The 21,112-nt window shown below is 42.8% G+C and overlaps 1 protein-coding gene across 4 annotated transcripts in view; it reads left to right on the top strand.

Annotated features, from left to right (window-relative positions):
- The window catches only part of palm1a (paralemmin 1a), a 304,566-nt gene that overhangs the window by 84,488 nt on the left and 198,966 nt on the right, over window positions 1-21,112 (top strand). The window contains exon 1 of one of the 4 annotated variants that reach the window (XM_043683615.2): window positions 19,506-19,587. The exons of the other annotated variants lie outside the window; for them this stretch is intronic. The gene's annotated coding sequence lies outside the window, so the exon portion shown is untranslated. Of the gene's footprint in view, window positions 1-19,505; window positions 19,588-21,112 lie in introns of those variants that run through there. 4 annotated transcript variants of the gene reach the window in all.

Here is a 21,112-nt window from a genome sequence, read left to right as displayed (position 1 = left end):
ATGTACAGCATGGAAACAGGCCCTTCAGTCCAACTTGTCCACGCCGACCAGATATCCCAACCCAATTTAGTCCCATCTACCAGCACCTGCCCCATGTCCCTCCAAACCCTTCCTATTCATATACCCATCCAAATGCCTCTTAAATGCTGCAATTGGGGAACTAAGAGGCAAGCTGGGCTGAAACAGAAGATTCAACATTTCGGGCATTAGCCCTTCTTCAGGAATGCTAATGCCCGAAACGTCGATTCTCCTGTTCCCTAGATGCTGCCTGACCTGCTGCGCTTCTCCAGCAACACATTTCCATCTCTGATCTCCAGCATCTGCAGACCTCATTTTCTCTTGAAACAGACGATTGGTCATTATTGTACTTAATGGCAGAGGGGACGCGACGGATGAATGGTCTATTCCTGCTTCTGGTCCTTTTGTTGGTAGTTCTTGATGACATCTAGAGGTTATAGAGTCATAGAGATATACAGCACAGAAACAGACCCTTCGGTCCAACTCGTTCATGCTGAACAAATATCCTAAATTAATTTGCCAGCATTTGGCCCATATCCCGCTAAACCCTTCCTATTCATATACCCTCCAGATGCCTTTTAATTGTACTGGCATCCACCACTTCCTCTGGCAGCTCATCATGAACACACACCACCCTCTGCATGAAAAATGTTGCCCCTTAGGTTCCTTTTAAATCTTTCCCCTCTCACCTTAAACCTCTGCCTTCTAGTTTTCCCCTATCCTAGGAAAGCGATTGTGGCTATTGACCCTATCCATGCCCCTCATGATTTTATAAACCTCTATAAGGTCACCCCTCAACCTCCGATGCTCAAGGGAAAATATCCCCAGTCTATTCAGCCTCTCCCTATAGCTCAACACTGACAACACTTTTCTGAAACCTTTATGGTAGAGAAAAGGACAATAGAAGGTTTTGAGCCAGCAAAGGCACTTCCTTGGGCCCTTACACACACCCCTGGGTCTACACCAGAGAAAAATGAGAGGATGCCTAAAATCTGAGGCCTCTCTTAAACTTGGACGTTGTGCAGAGTGGACTTGGGGAAGGAAATTAGCCCACCAATATGGGTTGCTGGCGTTATGGCACAACAGACTGGACTTTTTGTGCCCAGCACAGACTTCAATTCCAGAATGGTTTCATTTCCTGAGGCCCCCTGCCCAGTTCATATAATACAAAGATCACTCAATACAAAAGTCAGCCCAGCTGCAAATTGGAGTTGTAACAAAAATAACAGACAAAACAATATTGAAGGAAGAGGAAGCCTCTGCAGTGTTGAGTACTGTGTTGAAAGCTTTAGCAGGCTCACAGTTGGCCACAGCGATGGGATTAGAGCTCGCAGAATAACGTTGCCATAGTCACCGCTTTTGGCTTTCAAAACTGTTTTCTCCACATTCTGAATTCCAAACTTTGGAGTGAGATCAGAATTAATGAAGTTGATTTTGTATGTGTGTGTGTGTGTTTGTGAGTGTGTGTGTGTGTGTGTTTCTGTGTGTATTCTTGTTTGTATGTTTTTGCATGCATGTGTGAGTGTAGGTGTCCGTTTATTGCCAATCCATAAATTATTTGGCAGTCTGGAAAGAGGTTGGGAATTCTGTCTCACTCCCTGCATTGGCTGGGGAAATATTGTTGGTAAATGGATTTGCCAAAACAAATCCTCCTTATCCATTCTGAGCATGTCCTTATCCATGGGATAGTTTAATCTTATCAGTTCTATTTCTAGATTTTGCTCTGGAGTGCTGGATATTTGCTAAAACTGTGAGATATCTCAAAATACCTTTTGTTCCGAAGCCTCCTGCTCCAAAGGTTTCAGCACTTAAGGCAGAGTGCTGCTCCCAGCTCAGCAGCCAAGCATTGCTCCATTGTTGGAGTTGTTTTTCTAAATGAAACCTTACGTGGAGGTTCCATCTGTGCTAACAGGTGGGAGGAGAAAGAGTCTGTTACACTACTGTCGAACAGAGGAGTTCTAGTGCGCCAGCGTCTATCCCTCAATCAGTATTGTTAACAAAAAATAATTTGGATTGTTCCATATTGCTGTCTGCTGGAGCTTCCTTTGTGCAAATTGGCTGTGGTGTTTCTGACAAGAATATCTACATTTTGAAAGTATGCTGTTAATTGTAAAAAGTTTTGAGCCATCACAAAAAGTTGCTGTACAAATATGAGATTTCCTGATCTCCATCTAGTTTCATTAAAGATTAATTTGCCCTGTGGAAGTTCTGATTTACAGTACTTACATCAAAATACTTCGATACTGATTTCTGTCACAAATGATACAAACAGAATCTCCTATTCCCTGATTGGAATGTGCCGGAAATCCTGGCTGTGTCCATTGTTGGTGTACAACCATAAGACCATAAGATGTAGGAGCAGAAGTAGACCATTCAACCCATTGAGTCTGCTCCACCATTCAACGGCTGATCTGATCATCCTAAACTCCTGCCTTTCCCCCATGACTCTTGATTCCCTTCCTGATTAAAAATCTATCATTCTCAGCCTTGAATATTATACTTAATGACCCAACCACGACAGCCCTCAACGGTAAGGAATTCCACGTTTTCACGACCCTTTAAGAGAAGAAATTCCTCCTCATCCCTGTCTTCACTGTGTGATCGCTTACTCTGAGATTATTCCCTGTTGTTCTAGACTCTCCCACAAGGAGAAACACACTCTCCACATTTACTTGGTCAATTCCTATAGGAACCTTGTACGTTTCGATAAGATTACCTCTCATTCTTCTGTACTCCAATGAGTCCATGTCCAACCTCCTCAACTTCTCCTCATAAGACAGTCCCTCCATATCCAGGATCAGCTAAGTGAACCTTCTTTGGATTGCCTCCAATGCCAGTATACCTTTCCTTATATACAGAGCCCAAAACTGTTCACAAGCATTGTACCTGGGGTCTGACTTGTACAGTTTTTGCAAGACCTCCTGACTTTTATACTCCATTTCCTTTGAAACAAAGACCAACATTTTAGTCTTCCCTTTTAATTACTGAACTGAGATACTAGCTTTTTGTGATTTGTGGATGAAGACTCACAAGTCCCTCTGTTCTGTAGCTTTCTGTTTAGATTAGATTTAGATTAGATTACTTACAGTGTGGAAACAGGCCCTTCGGCCCAACAAGTCCACACCGCCCTGCCGAAGCGCAACCCACCCATACCCCTACATTTACCCCTTACCTAACACTACAGGCAATTTAGCATGGCCAATTCACCTGACCTGCACATCTTTGGACTGTGGGAGGAAATCGGAGCACCCGGAGAAAACCCACGCAGACACGGGGAGAACGTGCAAACTCCACACAGTCAGTCGCCTGAGGCGGGAATTGAACCCGGGTCTCTGGCGCTGTGAGGCAGCAGTGCTAACCACTGTGCCACCGTGCCACCCACTGTTGTCTTCCTTCATTTCTCCATTCACTCCGATAAGGACACGGTGGCAGGAACTCAGATTGAACGGACTGCGAGTTGGTATGGTAAAGCAGTTTGGTACCTGTTTAAGATGAGCAGGTTAACTCATCAGCTTTCAGGCAGTCTCACCAGGGCCTTTAGTATTCATATACTAACATCGGGATCATTTCTAGGTCAGAGGCTTTATTTGGTGATTTTTTTACGCTGGTCAAGTCCATGAACATTAGCACAAGTTTCAGAAAAGGAATGTTTTCCCATTGCAGTTCCCCACGCCCTCACTCCCACAATAAGATTATTGTCCAGCTACTAATCCTGCCACCCTCCCAGCCGCTGGCATTCAGCTGAACTTAACTAATGTGATATTGTCAGCTCCCTGCATTCACACTTTAAGAAGTATCACATTGACTGGAAAGAGTTGTGGTGCATCCTGTGATCTATAGTATTGCTTTGGGGTGGAGGGTGGCATTGTGATAATGTCAGTGAGCCAGTAATTCAGGGGCTCAGGCTAATGCATTGCGGACCCTGGTTCAAATCCCATCAGGGCAAGGGTGGAATTTGAAAAATTGATCTGGGAAAACTCATCTCTCTGTTGGTGACTGTCATCTTATTTTTAAAAAGTCTGGTTCACTAATGTCCTTCAGGGAAGGAAGTCTGCCATCCTTACTTGGTCTGGCCTACACGTGACTTCAGACACTTGTAGAAGTGCATAAGATCATGAGAGGCATGGATAGGGTGAATGCACTCAGTCTTTTTCCCAGGGTTGGGGAATCGGGGACGAGAGGGATCAATTTAGATTAGAGGGGAAAGAATAAAAGGGAACTTGAGGGGCAATATTTTTAACACAGAGCTGGAATGTGCTGCCAGTGGAAGTAGTTGAGGCAGGTACATTAACAGCATCTAAAAGGCATTTGGACAAAAACATAGGTAGGAAAAGTTTAGAAGGATATGGGCCAAATGCAAGGAAATGGGGTTAGCATGGATGGACAGTTTGGTTGGCATGGACCAGTTTGGGCCAAAGGGCCAGTCTCCATGCTGTAGGACTCTAGGACTCAATGACTCACAGCACTGTGAGCTTTTATAGAACTGCTGAAGGCCCTTCAGCCCATCTTATCTGCACCAGTTATATCAATCATCCATCTGCTCTCGTCACAATTTTCCAGCACTTGGCCTATAGCCCTGTATGAGATGGCATTTTAACTGCTCATCTAAATACTTCTTATATCTTGATTGTTCATGCCTGTGCCACCCTTTCAGGCATCGAGTTCTCTATATCCACTCACTGCTGGGTGAAGTAATTTTCCTCAATAAACCTCCTACTCCTTGTCTTAAAACTGTAGTTGATCATAACTGCCCTCTGAAATGATTGTGCCAGCCAATCAGGTCAAGGATAATTAGAGATGGACAATAAATGCCGGCCTCGCTAGTAATGTCCACATCCCATGAAAGAATTAAAAAACTACTTTACCATTGAGCACTTGACAATTTAATTAATGCTAAGTCAGTGAGGTCTCATTCCAAATGCTGGAAGTAAGTACTATTGTGAGAATAGGCACCTCCACTTTTCACTGTCGATCACACTGCTGGGAGAAAGTGAGGACTGCAGATGCTGGAGATCAGAGCTGAAAAATGTGTTGCTGGAAAAGCGCAGCATGTCAGGCAGCATCCAAGGAGCAGGAGAATCGACATTTCGGGCATAAGCCCTTCTTCAGGACGATCACACTGCTGGGTCTACCTTGCAGAGTTGCTGCAGCACCCCTCATCTCCAATTACAGCTCTCTCTACCTGTGTTTCCTCTCTTGCGTCCTTTGACCAAGACATGAACTTTAATCAGAACCACATGAAGGGGACAGACAGCAGGCCCTGCCCCCGATGTGCTGGGATAATAAAGATTCAGCTGCTGCAGTGTGTTGCTAAAGCTCCCAGCCCAACCCCAGCTCTGTTGGCTGGAACGTAGAAGAGAGTTGCTCCTTGTTAGCCTGATTGATGGCGTTCAGTAGGGAGTATCCTGGGATCAGGCCAAAAATACTCTGATTCTGTGTCCTCCAGCCTGGTACCAACCAACAGCATCACCCCATGGGCGACCCTATCCTTCACTTTATACCTTCTCACTCTGTGTCCCTTTCAGTCTATATCCCCTTACACAATACCCCCTCTCTTTATAACCCCTCACTGTAAAACCCTTCACTTTATACCTCCTCACTCTGTGTCACCTTCAGTCTATATCCCCTTGCGCAGCTCCCCCACTCTTTATAACCCCTTACTGTATAACCATTCACTTTATACCCTCCTCAATATATACTCCTCTCATTTTATCACTCACTCACTCACTTTATACCACCTTCGCTTTACACACTCTCTCACTATGCCCTCCCTCACTCTCTGCCCCTCAATCAACAGCTCTTTCTCAGTCAGTAACCCCCTGCTACACGATATGCACTGCACTCCATACTCCCCTCACCCATGCCCTGTTGCTCTTACCCAGTCATCTGCCTCCCTAATGCTCCAATTCTCTGTGACCCTGCTTCTCATCTCCCCCAGCTCTCGGCTGTCTCTGCTGGCCAGATGGATTCAGCAAGGGACCAGAGGTAAGACAGTGATTTGCAACCCTTTGTGATGTGAACAGTCTGTCCTGTGAATGTGCATTCGTGCCCAGGGCTGTGTGAAATTAATTTGCCAAAAACAACGTAGCAGCTGCAGTGTGAGACCTTCCTTTATCATCTTTCAGGTTAAAGTCTCGGAAAGAGTGTGTGTCTAAGACACTGAAGTTATGCTGTAATTGTACAGCAAGCTGGTGAGGCCTCACTTGGAGTATTGTGTTCAGTTCTGGTCGCCTTGATATACGAAGGATGTTCTTAAACTGGAAAGAGTGCAGAAGAAATTTACAAAGACTCAATGGTCTGAGTTATGGGGAGAAGTTGGACAAGCTAGGGCTTTCTTCTGCAGAACGTAGGAGCCTGAGAGGGGAGCTTTTGGAGGTGTATAAGATCATGAGAGGCATGGTTAGGGTGAAAGCACTCAGTCTTTTTCCCAGGGTTGGAGTATTGAGGATTAGAGGGCATCAGTTTAAGGTTAGAGGGGAAAGAATAAAAGGGAACCTGAGGGGCAACATTTTTATACACAAAATGGGGTAGCATATGGAATGAGCTGCCAGCGGAAGGAGTTGAGGCGGGTACATTAACAACATTTAAAAGGCAATTGGGACAAATACATGGATAGGAAAGGTTCAGAAAGATTTGGGCCAAGTGCAAGGAAATGGAGTTAGCGTGAATAGACATTTTGGTCAGCAAGGACCAATTTGGGCCAAAAGGCCTATTTCCAGGCTGGAGGACTTTATGACTCTAAGACTCTAACCAATCCTGGTACGAGGTAAAAATTACCAGACAAAGTGATTAGGTCACTTTGTGGCCCTCTAGATCCTTTTTGTGCCTGCACTGCTGACTGACATAGCAGTGACCCCACCTCTGCAGCCAAACACAGGAGTTACAGAATAAAACAGGAAGGGTTTGAAAAACTCAGCAGCTCTGGCAATGTCAAACAGATCTCAACAGGACAATTCATTAGAGCTGTCAGAGCTTACGGTCAGAAAACGTCATGCACAGCCAATTGGAAATGAATAACAGGCCTAAATTAAAAGGCACAGGTAACTTGGAGAGTTGCAAATTTGGAGGATACCACAGAGGGGTCGCACTTTGAGGTGGCATGGTGGCCCAGTGGTTAGTGCTATTGCCTCTGAGCACCAGGGACCTGCATTCAATCCTAGCCTCGGGCAATTGTCTGTGTGGAGTTTGCACATCCTCCTAGTGCCAGCGTGGGTGTGTTCCTTCTGCAGTCCAAAGATGTGCAAGTTAGGTTGATTAGCCATGGGAAATATAGGGTTACAGGGATCGGGTAGGATGGTGGGTCTGGGTGGGATGCTCTTTGGAAGGTCAGTGTGGACTTGATGGAATGAATGTCCTGCTTCCACAATGTAAGGATTCTATGCTACTTCTGAAATGTATTCATGATAAAAACAAATTGGCATGGGGCATCCTTAGGTTACAGAGTGGTATTGATGACTGTTGTAATATGGCCACTATCACCCACTAAGGTCCTGGAAACAGCAAAGAGTCAAATGATAAGCTCATCTTTTTTTTTTGTGATGGTGACTGGGGGATAAACTTTAACCTGAAGTGATGTGAGTTTGCCTCCAGCTGGATGTTTACCTGATCACCCAGAATGTCTGAAACTGAGTGGAGATGGTGACAGTGAAGAATCCAACAGTAATTTAGTACAGCTAACTATTATACACAAACATTACATTCCTAGGAATCCTCAGCAAATAACTCACATCCTAATTCCCAAAGTCTGTCCACCATCTACAAGGCACACGTCAGGAGTCATGATTTGGAGATGCTGGTGTTGGACTGGGGTGTACAAAATTAAAAATCACACACCACCAGGTTATAGTCCAACAGGTTTAATTGGAAGCACACTAGCTTTCGGAGTGACGCTCCTTGTGCTTCCAGTTAAACCTGTTGGACTATAACCTGGTGTTGTGTGATTTTGAACCACGTCAGGAGTGTGATGGTGTACTCCCCACTTGCCTGGATGGGTGCAGCCCCAACAACACTTCAAAATCTTGACACCATCAAGATTGTGTCAAAATGGGAAGAATGACTATGTGGTCCCACAATCAGAATTTAGGGATTTCAGATGTGGTAATCTCAGCATTCCTTCCAGTTTCATGTGCGAGTGAATACGGATTCAAAGGATAACACAGGTGAATGAGTGTCTGGAAAGATGGTGCAGGAGGGAGGTCTTTAGATTCCTGGGACATGAGACTGGATCTGGGGAAGATAGTACCTGGACAAATCAGATGGGCAGAGCTGGGACTGAGTTCCTCGACAGACATTTTATTTGTGTTGTTCAGAGGACATTGAACTAACTTGGTAGGGGAGTGGGAACCAAAGGAAGACAGTAGAGGATATTACTAGGGTTCGCAAAATACTTCGAGATGCAGTTATCATGGGTGTAGAGACAGCAGCAAATTAATCGGTGAAGTCAGACTAAGGAAGTAAGAAATGAAGTGTAAATCAGGGTTCATGTGGATTTTTGTGAATGTGGGGAGTGCAGTAAATAATTTTGAGGAGTTACAGGCACAGATTGCTATGTGGAAAAATGTTGTAGCAATAACAGAAACATGTCTCAAGGAAGGGTAGGGCTGGATGTTAAGTATTCCTGGGTGCAATGTGTTCAGAATAGCTAGAAGGGCAGTACTGGTTAAGGAGACCGTTGCAATTCTGGAGAAAGAGGAAGTCTCAGAGGTTTCAAGGATAGGATCTATTTGGCTGGAGCAAAGGAACAAAAAGATTGCAATGCTGGGTGAAGTCGGCTGTTAACTGAAAGGTTGGTGGCTTGTGCCCACCCAGGGACGCTCCTTTATGTCTATTTAGGAGCAGCACGGTGGCTTAGTGGTTAGCACTGCTGCCCCATAGCACCAGGGTCCCAGGTTCAATTCCAGCCTCAGGTGACTGTGTGGAGTTTGTACATACTCCCTGTGTCTGTATGGGTTTCCTCCGGATGTTCCAGTTTCCTCCCACAGTCCTGCAGGGCAGGTAAATTGGCCATGCTAAATTGCCCGTAGTGTTAGGTGCATTAGTCAGAGGGAAATGGGTCTGGGTGGGTTACTCTTTGGAGGGTCAGTGTGGACTGGTTAGGCTGAAGGATCTGTTTCCACACTGTGGAGAATCTAATCTAATCTAATCTATTAGAGCATCAACTGGTGGCAAGAACTTAGAGGAACAAATCTACAAGAAATTACAGAGACATGCCAGCATTAAAAAGTGGGGAGACTTTAAATATCCATAAAAGACTGAGGTAGTTGTAGTGTAATGGGCAGTGAGGGACATGTGTTTCTAGATTGTGTTCAGAATCCACGACAGCAGTATGCGTCCTGGCCAACAAGGAAGGTTGTCTGTCAGATTTGGTTTTTGGGAATGAAGTGTGCCAAGTAAATCGAACATCAATGGGAGATTGTTTAAGTGACAGTGATCATTGTATCAGAAGGCTCAGGATCATGACAGAGAATAATAATGGTTAATCCAGAGTAAGCAACTCAATTGATGGAGACCTGACTTCAGTGGGGCAAGGACAAAGTTGAACAAGATTAACTGGAATGAGAGGTTGGTGGGAAGAACAATAACTGAAAAACGGGCGCCCTTCAAAGAGGAGACAAATCAGGGGCAGTTGGGGTAAATTGCCTCAAATGGAAAAGGTAAAACAAATAAATCCACATCTCCATGGATAACAAAAGAGACAGAGATCCAGATAAAGAAGCAAAAGTGCGCTTTGTGACAGGCATCATAAGATACAATCCTGAAAGGCATTTGGATAAGTACATCGATAGGAAAGGTTTGGAGGGATACGGGCCAGGAGCAGGCAGGGGGGGCTAGTTTAGTTTAGGATTATGTTCAGCATGGACTGGTCAGACCAAAGGGTCTGTGTTCATGCTGTTTGACTCTATAATGAATACAAAGGTTAAGAGGGAAGGTGAAAAAGCAAATAAGAGAAGTAAAGAGAAATTATGAGAAAAAATGTGCAGTAAACCTAAGCTGGTGTCCCAAAGTCTTCAATAGGCTTATAAATAATAAAAGAGTGATAAAAGAAGGAGTAAAGAAGCAAGATTTACAAATGGATGAGGTATTAAATGAATGCTTGCATTTGTCATTACCAAAGAGAGAGATTCTATCCAGACTAAGGTGACTGAAGAGGAAACTCTGTTGGCAAAAGAGTCCAACACTGATAAGCAAGGAATGTTGGATAGCCTGTTAGTATTTCAAGTTGATGCATTCATGATGTGATGCATTTGGAAGACATGAGTGTGGAAATTGCAGCGGGGCACTGGTCTGAATCTTCCCCAGACTCAGAGAAAGTTCCAGGAGACTGGAGAAAGTGCCAGGAGACTGGAGAAAGTGCCAGGAGACTGGAGAATTATAAACAGTGGTTTCGTTCAAGAAGCATTGCAAGGATAATCCCAGAAATTACAGACCAGTCAGTTTAACTTTTGTTGTGGGGAAAACATTGAGAGACAATTATTTGGGGCAAAATTAATAGGAGAAAGGTTGATTCAGAAGACTCAAAATACATTTCTAAAGGGGGAATCATGTTTAACTAACTTACTGGAGATTTTTGAAGAAGTAATAGAAAGGCTCAATGTGGATGATGCTGTGGATGTGGTGTACATGGATTTCCAGAAGCCATTTGATACAACGCCACACAACAGACTTAGGAGGAAGGTTCTAGATTGTGGTATAAGAGGGACAAGAGCAACATGGATACCAAATTAATTGAGTGATAGAAATCAGAGAGAAATGGATAATGAATATTTTTTGGGTTGGAGGAAGGTTTTTGGAGCAAGGGGTTGGTATTGGGATCTTTTTTCCTGATATATATTAATGACCTGAATGGTCACTGCCCAACCGAAACAAAAACACAAAGCTGCCATGTTATCATAAAAATCCAATAGCACAGAATAGAAGAAGGAAACCTGTCCTTCTTATCTGACCTGAGCCTCCTGTGACTCCAGTTACAATTACACAATTGGCTGTGGGAATTTAGGAATTAGTAGTAAATGATGCTTTGCAAGTCTTTTATCGTGTAGCTTGATGCCACACTGTCAGCTTGGGTTTGTTACAGATTGTTGAGAAGGTAAAGTTTAAGACTGTATTTAGGCTACCACAAAGTAACACTATCTATTATACATTGACACTAAATATTGTTTGGATGTGGTAATCAGATCTATCCCGGTTCTGAGTTACAGTTACATGGATTAAGGACTAAATTATCTTCTTCATGCATGTCCTCTTAAGACTCTCTGTCTCATTCTGCAGTGTGTTGTTGCAGCGTGCAATCACCCTCCAGAGGGCATTAATTCTGCCCATGCTGTGCTATTTATACTCAGTGATATGCAGCTCTGTGACATAATTTCAAGGCTACTCCAGGGTCCTGTTGCCCTCGCACAACAGCTTATGCCACCCATGTCCTAAGAATAACTTTACAAAACTTTAGATGATCACTTCCATTGCATTGGCTATTCTCATGGTCACATGGTGGTAATTAATGATATTTTAAAACAGGAGAAGGAATGAATGGACTCAACAATGAGTTTTCATTGGATTAATGTGAAGCTAGCATCTGTTTCACCACTCATCATAGGTATAGATTCAAATAGTACTGTCACCATCTTTACTGTTTACTCATCGTTTGGGTGAGACGTCACTGAAGGTATGCCTGAGCTTTAAGATTGACGGTGAAGATCATTGGGTCTTTGTCTGACAGTAGCAGGTAATTTGGCCAAAGTCCTGAACAATGATCCTCCCTAAACCAACATCACCAAAAGAAACATATGGGCAAGTCAGTTATTCATCTTAATACCGTTGGTGTGATACTGTTGAATGAGAATCAGTTGCCTCTGTGTTACATGATTCACAGCAGCTCGAGATAGTCATTCACCGCTGACTTTCAAGAATATTAAGTGCTTGCCGAGCCAATGATATACTCATCCCATAAATGAACAAAGGAGAAAAAGATCGCATTTCAAAGCAGTTTATTGTCAGTACTTTGGAAAATTCTTAGGAGAGTTCATAAGTTAAATTCTTTTTCTCTCTGAATCATTAGGCTGATCTTTTTTATCAGGAATGTTCCTTTTAAGAAGAACTTGTGATAGATTTGGCTGCAATAACACCACAAATCAACTTTTCCAGTGTTAGAAGGCTATTTAATATCAACTGATGTTGTTTTTATATAAAAAAGACTCCCAAGTGTGCCTGATAAATGCATCCAAATTGTTTCTGCCAGAAATATCCTTGAGGCTGTTTACAGGAATGTTTTTCCAAGTTGGCTACATGACCTTTGGTAGCTTGCTAGTCAGCTGCTAGAAATAATAAGAACTCGGACTGTCACTGGAGGGGGTGCAGAGGAGGTTGACTAAGTTGATTCTGGAGTTGAGAGAGTTGGTTTATGGAGTCATAGGGTCATACAGCATGGAAACAGACCCTTTGGTTCAACCAGTCTATGCCAACCATTATCCCAAACTAAACTAGTCCCACCTGCCTGCTCCTGGCCAATATCCCTCCAAACCTTTCTTATCCATATTCTTAACCAAATCTCTTTTAAACGTTGTAACTGTACCCACATCCACCATTTCCTCAGAAAGTTCACTCCACACGTGAACACCTCTCTGTGTGAAAAGTTTGCTCCTTGTGTCATTTTTAAGTCTCTCTCCTCTCCCCTTAAAAATGTGCGCCCTGGTCTTGAAATCTCCCATTCTCGGTAAAAGACAACTATCTATACCTCTCATTATTTTATAAACGTCTTAACCTCCTACATTCCAGTCAAAGATGTCTAACCTATCCAGCTTTTCTTTATAACTCAAACCGTGCATTCCCAGCAACATCCTGGTAAATCTGTTCTGAACAATCTCCAGATTAATACTATCCTCTCTATAAGTGGGCAACCAGAACTGGACACAGTACCCCAGAAGAGGCCTCACCAATGTCCCATACAACCTCAACATGATTTCCCAACTCCCATACTCAAAGGTCTGAACAACGAAGGCAAGCGTGCTAAACACCTTCTTAACCACCCTGTCTGTATGTGATGCAAACTTCAAAGAATTATGTACCTGAACCCCTCGGTCTCTCTGTTCTACAACACTACCCAAGGTCCTATCATTGGAATTTAGAAGGATGAGAGGGGATCGTTTAGAAACATATAAAATTATGAAGGGAATAGATAAGGTAGAAGCAGGGAGGTTGTTTCCACTGAAGGGTGAAACTAGAACCACGGGCAGAGCCTCAAAATAGATTTAGGACTGAGTTGAAGAGGAGCATCTTCCAAAGGATTGTGAATCTGTAGAATTCCTGTACGGTGAAGCAGTTGAGGCTACCTGTTTAAATGTTTTTAAGGCAAAGATAGATTTTTGAACAACAAAGGAATTAAGGGTTATGGTGGGAGGGTGGATAAATGGAGCTGAGGCCACAAAAAGATCAGCCATGATCTTATTGAATGATGGAGTGGGCTCAAACGGCCACATGGCCCAATTCTGCTCCTATTTCTTATGTTCTTATGTAGGAGCAGGATTAGGTCATTCAACCCTGCTGCACGATTTAATATGATCATGGCTGATCTCATTTCAGCCTTAACTTCACTTTCCTGCCCACTCTTCATAATCCTTCAACTTATTACTGATTAAAACTCTGTCTGTCTCCTCCTTAAACGTATTCAGGGTCCCAGCGTCCACTGCTGTTCTGGGGTCATGAATTCCAACCCTTCTCAACCCTTTAAGATAAGCCATTCCTCCTTATCTCTGTATTAAGTCTGCCTTAACATTATCCTAAAAATTTGACCTCTCATTCTAGATTGTCCCACAATGTGAAACATCTGCTCTATATATACTTTGTCAATCACCTCTAGTATCCTATATACCTCAAATAAATCACCTCCTATACTTCTACACCCCAGAGAGAATTGGCATAAACTGCTCAATCTCTCTGCATGAGACAAACCTTTCAGCCCTGCAATTAATCTAGTGAACCTCCTCTGAATGAAAGGACACAGAGTGAAAGAGAACACACTTAATGTAATTGGCAAAAGCAGCAAAAGAGATACACCAATGCAATGACTGCTTAAGATCTGGAATGCCCTGCCTGAGAGTGCGGATGCACTGAAAATGAAGTTCGGCTATTATCTTAAAAGGAACAATGTGCGGTGTTAAGGAGAGAAAGCAGGGAAGGGGCATGAAGTGAAATATCTTTTGGAAGAGTTAGGACAGGCATGACAGGCCAAAGGGCTTCTTGTGCATTGTACAAATTCTGTGATTTTGATTTTTAGTACTGACCTCACCCTAATTTGGCAGCTTCTGGAAACTTAAAAATCGCATTGTAAGTTTTCAATGTTCATATTGATGTAAATTGTGAAAAGCAGTAACCCCAGTATTGATCCTTGCGGTACACCACACGCCAAATAACTCACATTTAACCATTTTCTCAGCAGTCAGTCTTGAAACAGGCAGACATTCATTCTGCTGCTTGTCTTTTGACTGTCCATTATTTTATTCATAGCCTGTTTTGTGGAACCCTGTCGTAGGCCTTTTGAAAAGCCAGATAAATGATGTCTACTTTATCTGTGACCACTTCAAAAATTCATAAGGACAGCGAGCGAGCGAGAATTTTCCTTTTGAAATCCGCGGTGCCTAGTCATTGGAATAGCCCTGTCCTCTAGATATTCTCTCATTTAGTAAGGGTTACATTATTTTTCCTACCACTAAAATTAAACTGACAGGTCTATAATTTTATGGAAATGTTCTGCTCCCCCAACTTTGTAAATATAGGAATTACACTGGCTATCTTTCAGGCCTCTGGCACTAAAGCTTTCTAAAATAGATTATTAAAAATGAACAGTTTTAACTTTGTTATCTCCTCCCTGGATTGTTTTTAAACAGACATATGGTTTACTATTTTGTTTTCTGTTCCTTGACAATTTAATTTTGTAGTGTCTCTACCTTCCTAATTGTTATTTTTGGCTTATCTTTTAATTTTTTGTGTTCTCCATGATGCTTACTGTTGTCTGTGCATCTAATGTATATCTGTGTCCTTTCCCACAATTGTACCATTATGTCTTTATTCATGTGTGGTGACTCATTAATGATTAGCTTGGGCTTCTTTGTAACAGCATATATTCCTCCTGCTCTTTGTTGAAACATTGTTTTTAATCTTTCCCATTGGTGTTTTACATCATTGTTTGCCCATCTTTTTGCCCATTTTATTTTTTTTCAGAAAAAGTTTTGGCCCCTCAGATAAAAACCCTCAAAAAAAGCTTTTCTCCAATCTACTAGTTTGGTTTTGTCATATTTCTCCCTCCTTATTATCAACTTCATTTCTGTTCTTTAATGGGATGCGGGTGTCGCTGGCTGGGCCATCCCTAATTACCCAGAGGCAGTTAAGAGTTGTGGGTCTGGACTCACATGTTGTTCAAACCAGGTAAGGATGGCAGTTTCCTTCCCTAAAGGGCATAAGTAAATTAGATGGAGTTTTCCAACAATTGATTCATAGTCATCATTAGACTCTTAATTCAAGATCTTTATTGAATTCAAATTTCACATTTTCTCTGGCCAGATTCGAACCTAGAGGACCTGACTTTACTTGGGTCTCTTGATTCACAGTCCAGCAATAATACCATCATCAGTAGGGGCCATCACCTCCCCTAATTTTATCATGATCAGTATTGCCAGGATGTACCTTATTTTATTACATTTCACTGCTCTGGCCCATTCTTTACTACAATGTCAATTTGTGAAAATTCCTTTTTGACAACTAACCAATTGAGTTAGAACAGAGAAAAGAGAATGAGAAGGAGATCAGTTGCCCCCTCTCAGCTCTACATTCAAATTAATCATAGTGATCTTCTACCGCAATGCCATTTACTCCACCACACCTTAATCCCTGATGTCTTTACTATTTAGAAATCTATCAATATCTGTAAGAATTTTGCTTCAATAGGATCACCTCATTTTATTCATTCAACTGTAGTTAATATATACAGAGGAACCTCGAATATCTGCCATTCGATTGTCCGAATTTCAGATTATCCGAACAAGGTCGTAAGGTCCCGATGCTTTTTAAACTGTGTTATCCGGCATTCAATTATCCCAACAAAATAATCCTTTGCCCTTGTCATTCAGATAATCAAGGTTCCTCTGTATCGTTCTACTGTAGAAAGGATATTATTAAATGAGAAAGAGTGCAGAAAAGATTTACTAAGATGCTACCTGGACTGACAGGTTTGTGTTTCCCTGGAGTGTGGAGACTGAGGGGTGGCCTTATAAAGGTATATAAGAAACATGGAAGGCATAGATAAGGTAAATAGTGAAAAGCTTTTCCCCAAGGGAGTATAAAACTAAAGGGCATAGGTTTAAGGTGAGAGGGGAAAGATACAAAAGAGTCCAGGGGGCAATCTTTTCACATAGTGTGGTGAGTGATTGGAACCAACTGTGAGAGATAGTGGTGGAACATAGACCAAAGAACATTCCAGCGCAGTACAGACCTTTTGGCCCTCGATGTTGTGCCGCCCTTTGAAACCATTCTGAAGCCCATCAATCCTAAACTATTCCATTATCATCCATATGCCTATCCAATGACCATTTAAATGTCCATAAAGTTGGCAAGTCTACAACGGTTGCAGGCAGTGCATTCCACGCCACGACTACTCTCTGAGTAAAGAAATTGCCTCTGACATCTGTCCTATATCTATCACCCTCGATTTGAAGCTATGTCCCCTCATACTAGCCATCACCATCTGAGGAAAAAGACTCTCACTGTCCACTCGATCTAACCCTCTGATTATCTTAAATGTCTCAATTAAGTCACCTTTCAACCTTTTTCTCTCTAATGAAAACAGCCTCAAGTCCCTCAGCCTTTCCTCGTAAGACTTTCCCTCCCGTAGCAGGCAACATCCTAGTAAATCTCCTCTGAACCCTTTCCAAAGCTTCCACATCCTTCTTATAATGTGGTGAGCAGAACAGCATGCAATACTCCAAGTGCAGCCACATGACCTCAGCTGCAGCATGACCTCGTGGTTCAGAAACCCGATCCTTCTACTAATAAAAGCTAACACACCATATGCCTTCTTAACAGCCCTATAAACCTGGGTAACAACTTTGAGGGATCCATGTACACATCTACACTACCAAACATCTTACCATTCGCCCAGTACTCTGCATGCCTGTTGCTCCTTTTCCACATTAAATTCCATTTGCCACCTCTCAGCCCAGCTCTGCAGCTTATATATGTCCCTCTGTAACCTGCAACATCATTCAGCACTATCCAGAGCTGTCCTGACCTTAGTGTCATCGAACCTTAGTTTACGAACCCATCCTTCTAAGCCCTCATTGTTTATAAAAATGACAAACAACAGTGGACCCAGTACGGATCCTTGCGGTACTCCACTAGTAACTGAACTCCAGGATGAATATTTCCCAGCAACCATCACCTTCTTTCAGCTAGCCAATTTCTGATTCAAGCCGCAAAATCACCCTGAATCCCATGCCTCTGTATTTTGTGCAGTAGCCTACCATGGGGAACCTTATCAAACACCTTACTGAAATCAATATACACCACATCAACTGCTTTATCCTCATCCACCTGTTTGGTCACCTTCTCAAAGAACTCAGAGGTCTGTGAGGCACGACGTACCCTTCACAACACCGTGATAACTATTCCTAATCAACTTATTCTTATCTCTTATAACCTTTTCCAATACTTTACCCACAACCACAGTAAGGCTCACTGGTCTGTAATTACCAGGGTTGTCTCTAATCCTCTTCTTGAACAAGGGGACATTTGCTATCCTCCGGTCTTCGGGCACTACTCCTGTCGACAATGATGACATAAAGATCAAAGCCAAAGGCTCGGCAAGCTCCTCCCTGGCTTCCAGAGAATCCTTAGGATAAATCCCATCCGGCCCAGGGGATTTATCTATTTTCACACTTTCCAGAATTGCTAACACCTCCTCCTTGTGAACCTCAATCCCAACTAGTCTGGTAGCCTGTTTCTCAGTATTCTCCTCAACAACATTGTCTTTTTCCAGTGTGACTATTGACGAAAATATTCATTTAGCACTTCCCGTATCTCTTCAGATTCCACGCACAACTTCCCACTACTGTCCTTGTTTGACCTTAATCTTACTCTGGTAATTCTTATATCCCTTATACACCTATAGAATACAGGGGTGAATACAATTTAGTCATTTAAGAAACATTTGGACTAGTATGTAAATGGGATACGAATGGGGGGATATTGACCAAATGCAGGCAAATGGGACTTGTTTAAATTGTGAAAACTGGGCAGCATGGGGACGTTGGACCGAAGGACTCTATAAGCCTCTACCTTGAGAATAGAGTCCTGTACACATGGTAGAAACACTATTCCCTTAACCCTTTTATTTATAATTTCTGGTCAATTTATATCAGGATAATTAAAATCCTTGATGAATATTATTCTACGTTGTTTTACTGAATTCCCCCATTTGTGTTTTTTACCCTCCATGTTTCTGCCAATCCATCTTATTCATCCTTTGAGAAGGAGAGAATTATTGTCATCATGTGGGATGTTTGGGAAGATTCTGCTAGTGGCTGCTGTGAATGATCTGACTTCATGGATTCTGCTGCAAATAGGACAGGATAGGACAGACACTTGGAGAGTTGCTAGCTCAGTATTTTCTCTTCTTGAGTTTTCTCCCTCATTCTGATATGAGCTTGCCTTCAAAGGAGACCAGTCCATTTTATGTCAGTTTGCTCCAGGGACAGCAGTCCTGGGTGAGTTTCTCTCAGCGCAGACGATCGCTATCAAAACTTCGATGCTGAGCCTTTGAAGTGGCCTTTGGAGCACTTCCTTCGTCTGCAATGAGAGTCCACCCAAAACTGAAACACTTCTTCATAAATTCACTTCAGTAAGTGAGTGTCAGACATTCGAATCACACCAAGTCAGTTCTGAGTGTGTCAACGTGGAGTGGATGATTGGCATGCCAGTTGAGGTTGGCACTGCAGTACTTGGTGTTTTATCCTGCCATCTGATCTTTAGAAGCTTTCAAAAGCAGTGCAGATTGGAGCAATTAAACATTGAATCATTTCACTGGAGTGTCACGGAGTCATACATTGCAGAAGAGGCCGTTCAGCCCATTGAATCTGCACTGACCTATCAACAGTAGTTCCACCTTCCAGCATTTGGTCCATAGACATGAATGTTATAACATTTCAAGTGCTCGTCCATATATTCACTCATTCCTGATACAGGGCTTATACCCGGAACATCGATTCACCTGCTCCTCGGATGCTGCCTGACCAGCTGTACTTTTCCAGCGCCACACTTTTCGACTCACATATTGTTTAAAGGTTTATGACTGCCACACTCTGGGTGAAAAATAATTTGCTACCCATCATCCCAAAATGATGTCCCCTTGTTATTCACCTTTAAATGAAGAGGAACAGCTGCTTTGTATCCACCCTATCCATGCCCCTCATAATCTTATACTCCTCAATCATGTCTTTCCTCAGCCTTCCCTGCTCTAAAGAAAACAACCCGAGCTTATCCAGCTTCTCTTCATCGCTGAAATGCTCCATTCCAGACAACATCCTGGTGAGTCTTCTCTGAACATCCTCCATTGCAATCACATCCTTCCTACAGTATGTGGACCAGAACTGGACACAGTACTCCAAGTGTGTTCTAACCAAAGTCCTGTACAACTCCAACATGACCTCCCTGCTCTTATAATCTATGTTACGACTGATAAAAGCACATGTCTTGTATGCCTTCATATTTCCCTTATTAACCAGTCCTTATTAACCAGTCCTTATTAACCAGTCCTTATTAACCAGTCCTGCCACCATCAGTGAGCAGTGGACATGCATCCTAAGATCTGATCATTCCTCGGAGCTTCCTAGGCTCCTGACATCCATTGAGTACTCTCTTGTTTTGTTACTTCTTCCAAAATGCATCACCTCACATTTATCAGGATTAAATTGCATTTGCCCCCTGATCCGCCATCAAAACCAACCCACCTATATCTTTCTATAATCTAAAACCTTCCTCGCTATTAGCCACCTGACCAATCTTCATGTCATCCACAAACTTACTAATCCTGACCCCACATTCTCATCTCCATCGTTCACACACATAATGAACAATAAGGGACCCAGCACAGATCCAATGGCATACCACTGCATACCGGGCTCCAATGACACAGACCACTAATTTTAGGTGATCTTGCCAAGTTACCCTGGATCCCATGTGCTTTTACCTTCTTCATCTCTATCCATTGTCAAAGGCATTGCTGAAATCCATGTAAACTGAATTAACCACACTACTCTCATCTGACCCAAATTTTTAATTCTTCTTCTCTGGCCACAGGGGAGGTGCCAGAGGACTGGAGGAAGCTAATATGGTTCCTCTTTTCAAGAAGGGTGGTAGAGATAGACCAGGGAAAACTATACACCAGTGACTTTCACATCAGTGGTTGAGAAACTATTGGAGGAAGGAGTGAAAGAGAAAATTAATCTTCATTTAGAGAGGCAAGGTTTGATCAGGATTAGTCAGAATGGTTCTGTCAGAGGGAGGTCATGCCGAACAAAGTTTATTCAATTTTTCGTGGAGGTGACCGTGTGTGTAGATGAAGATAACAACTTCACAGTTGTCCTCCCTAACCACACCCTCCCCCGAGTGAAAACTGAAATGAAACACTGATTTAACACCCTTCCAATGTTGTCTGATTCCACTGCTCCTTTCTTCCCTGCTCTTTTCCTGATTATACCCTTCCTCTTCATATATTTATAGAATATCTTGGGAATCTCCCTAGTTTTCCTGCCCTTTCCATACTCCTCTAGAAGCCTCCACTATTTCACTCCCTTTCCTCCTTATATACAACTCTCTTTTCCTTTTTATTCAGTCTTGAATATTTCGGGACACCCAGGGTTCTCTGGGCTTCTTGGTCCTGCACCAATTCACCAGTGATCCTCAGACAGCAACTCCCAAAACCTTCCATCCAGAAGGACAAGGGCAGCAGATATATGGGAACACCATCACCTTCAAATTACCCTTCAGGCCACTCACTATCCTGACTTGGAAATATATCACCGTTCCTTCAGTATCCTGGAATTCACTCTCT

Source organism: Chiloscyllium plagiosum, unplaced genomic scaffold, assembly GCF_037043375.1.
Source record: "Chiloscyllium plagiosum isolate Xiang-an unplaced genomic scaffold, Cpla_swu_hap1 HiC_scaffold_28, whole genome shotgun sequence".
Lineage (NCBI taxonomy): Eukaryota > Metazoa > Chordata > Chondrichthyes > Orectolobiformes > Hemiscylliidae > Chiloscyllium > Chiloscyllium plagiosum.
This window is presented reverse-complemented; position numbering and strand designations above follow the sequence as displayed.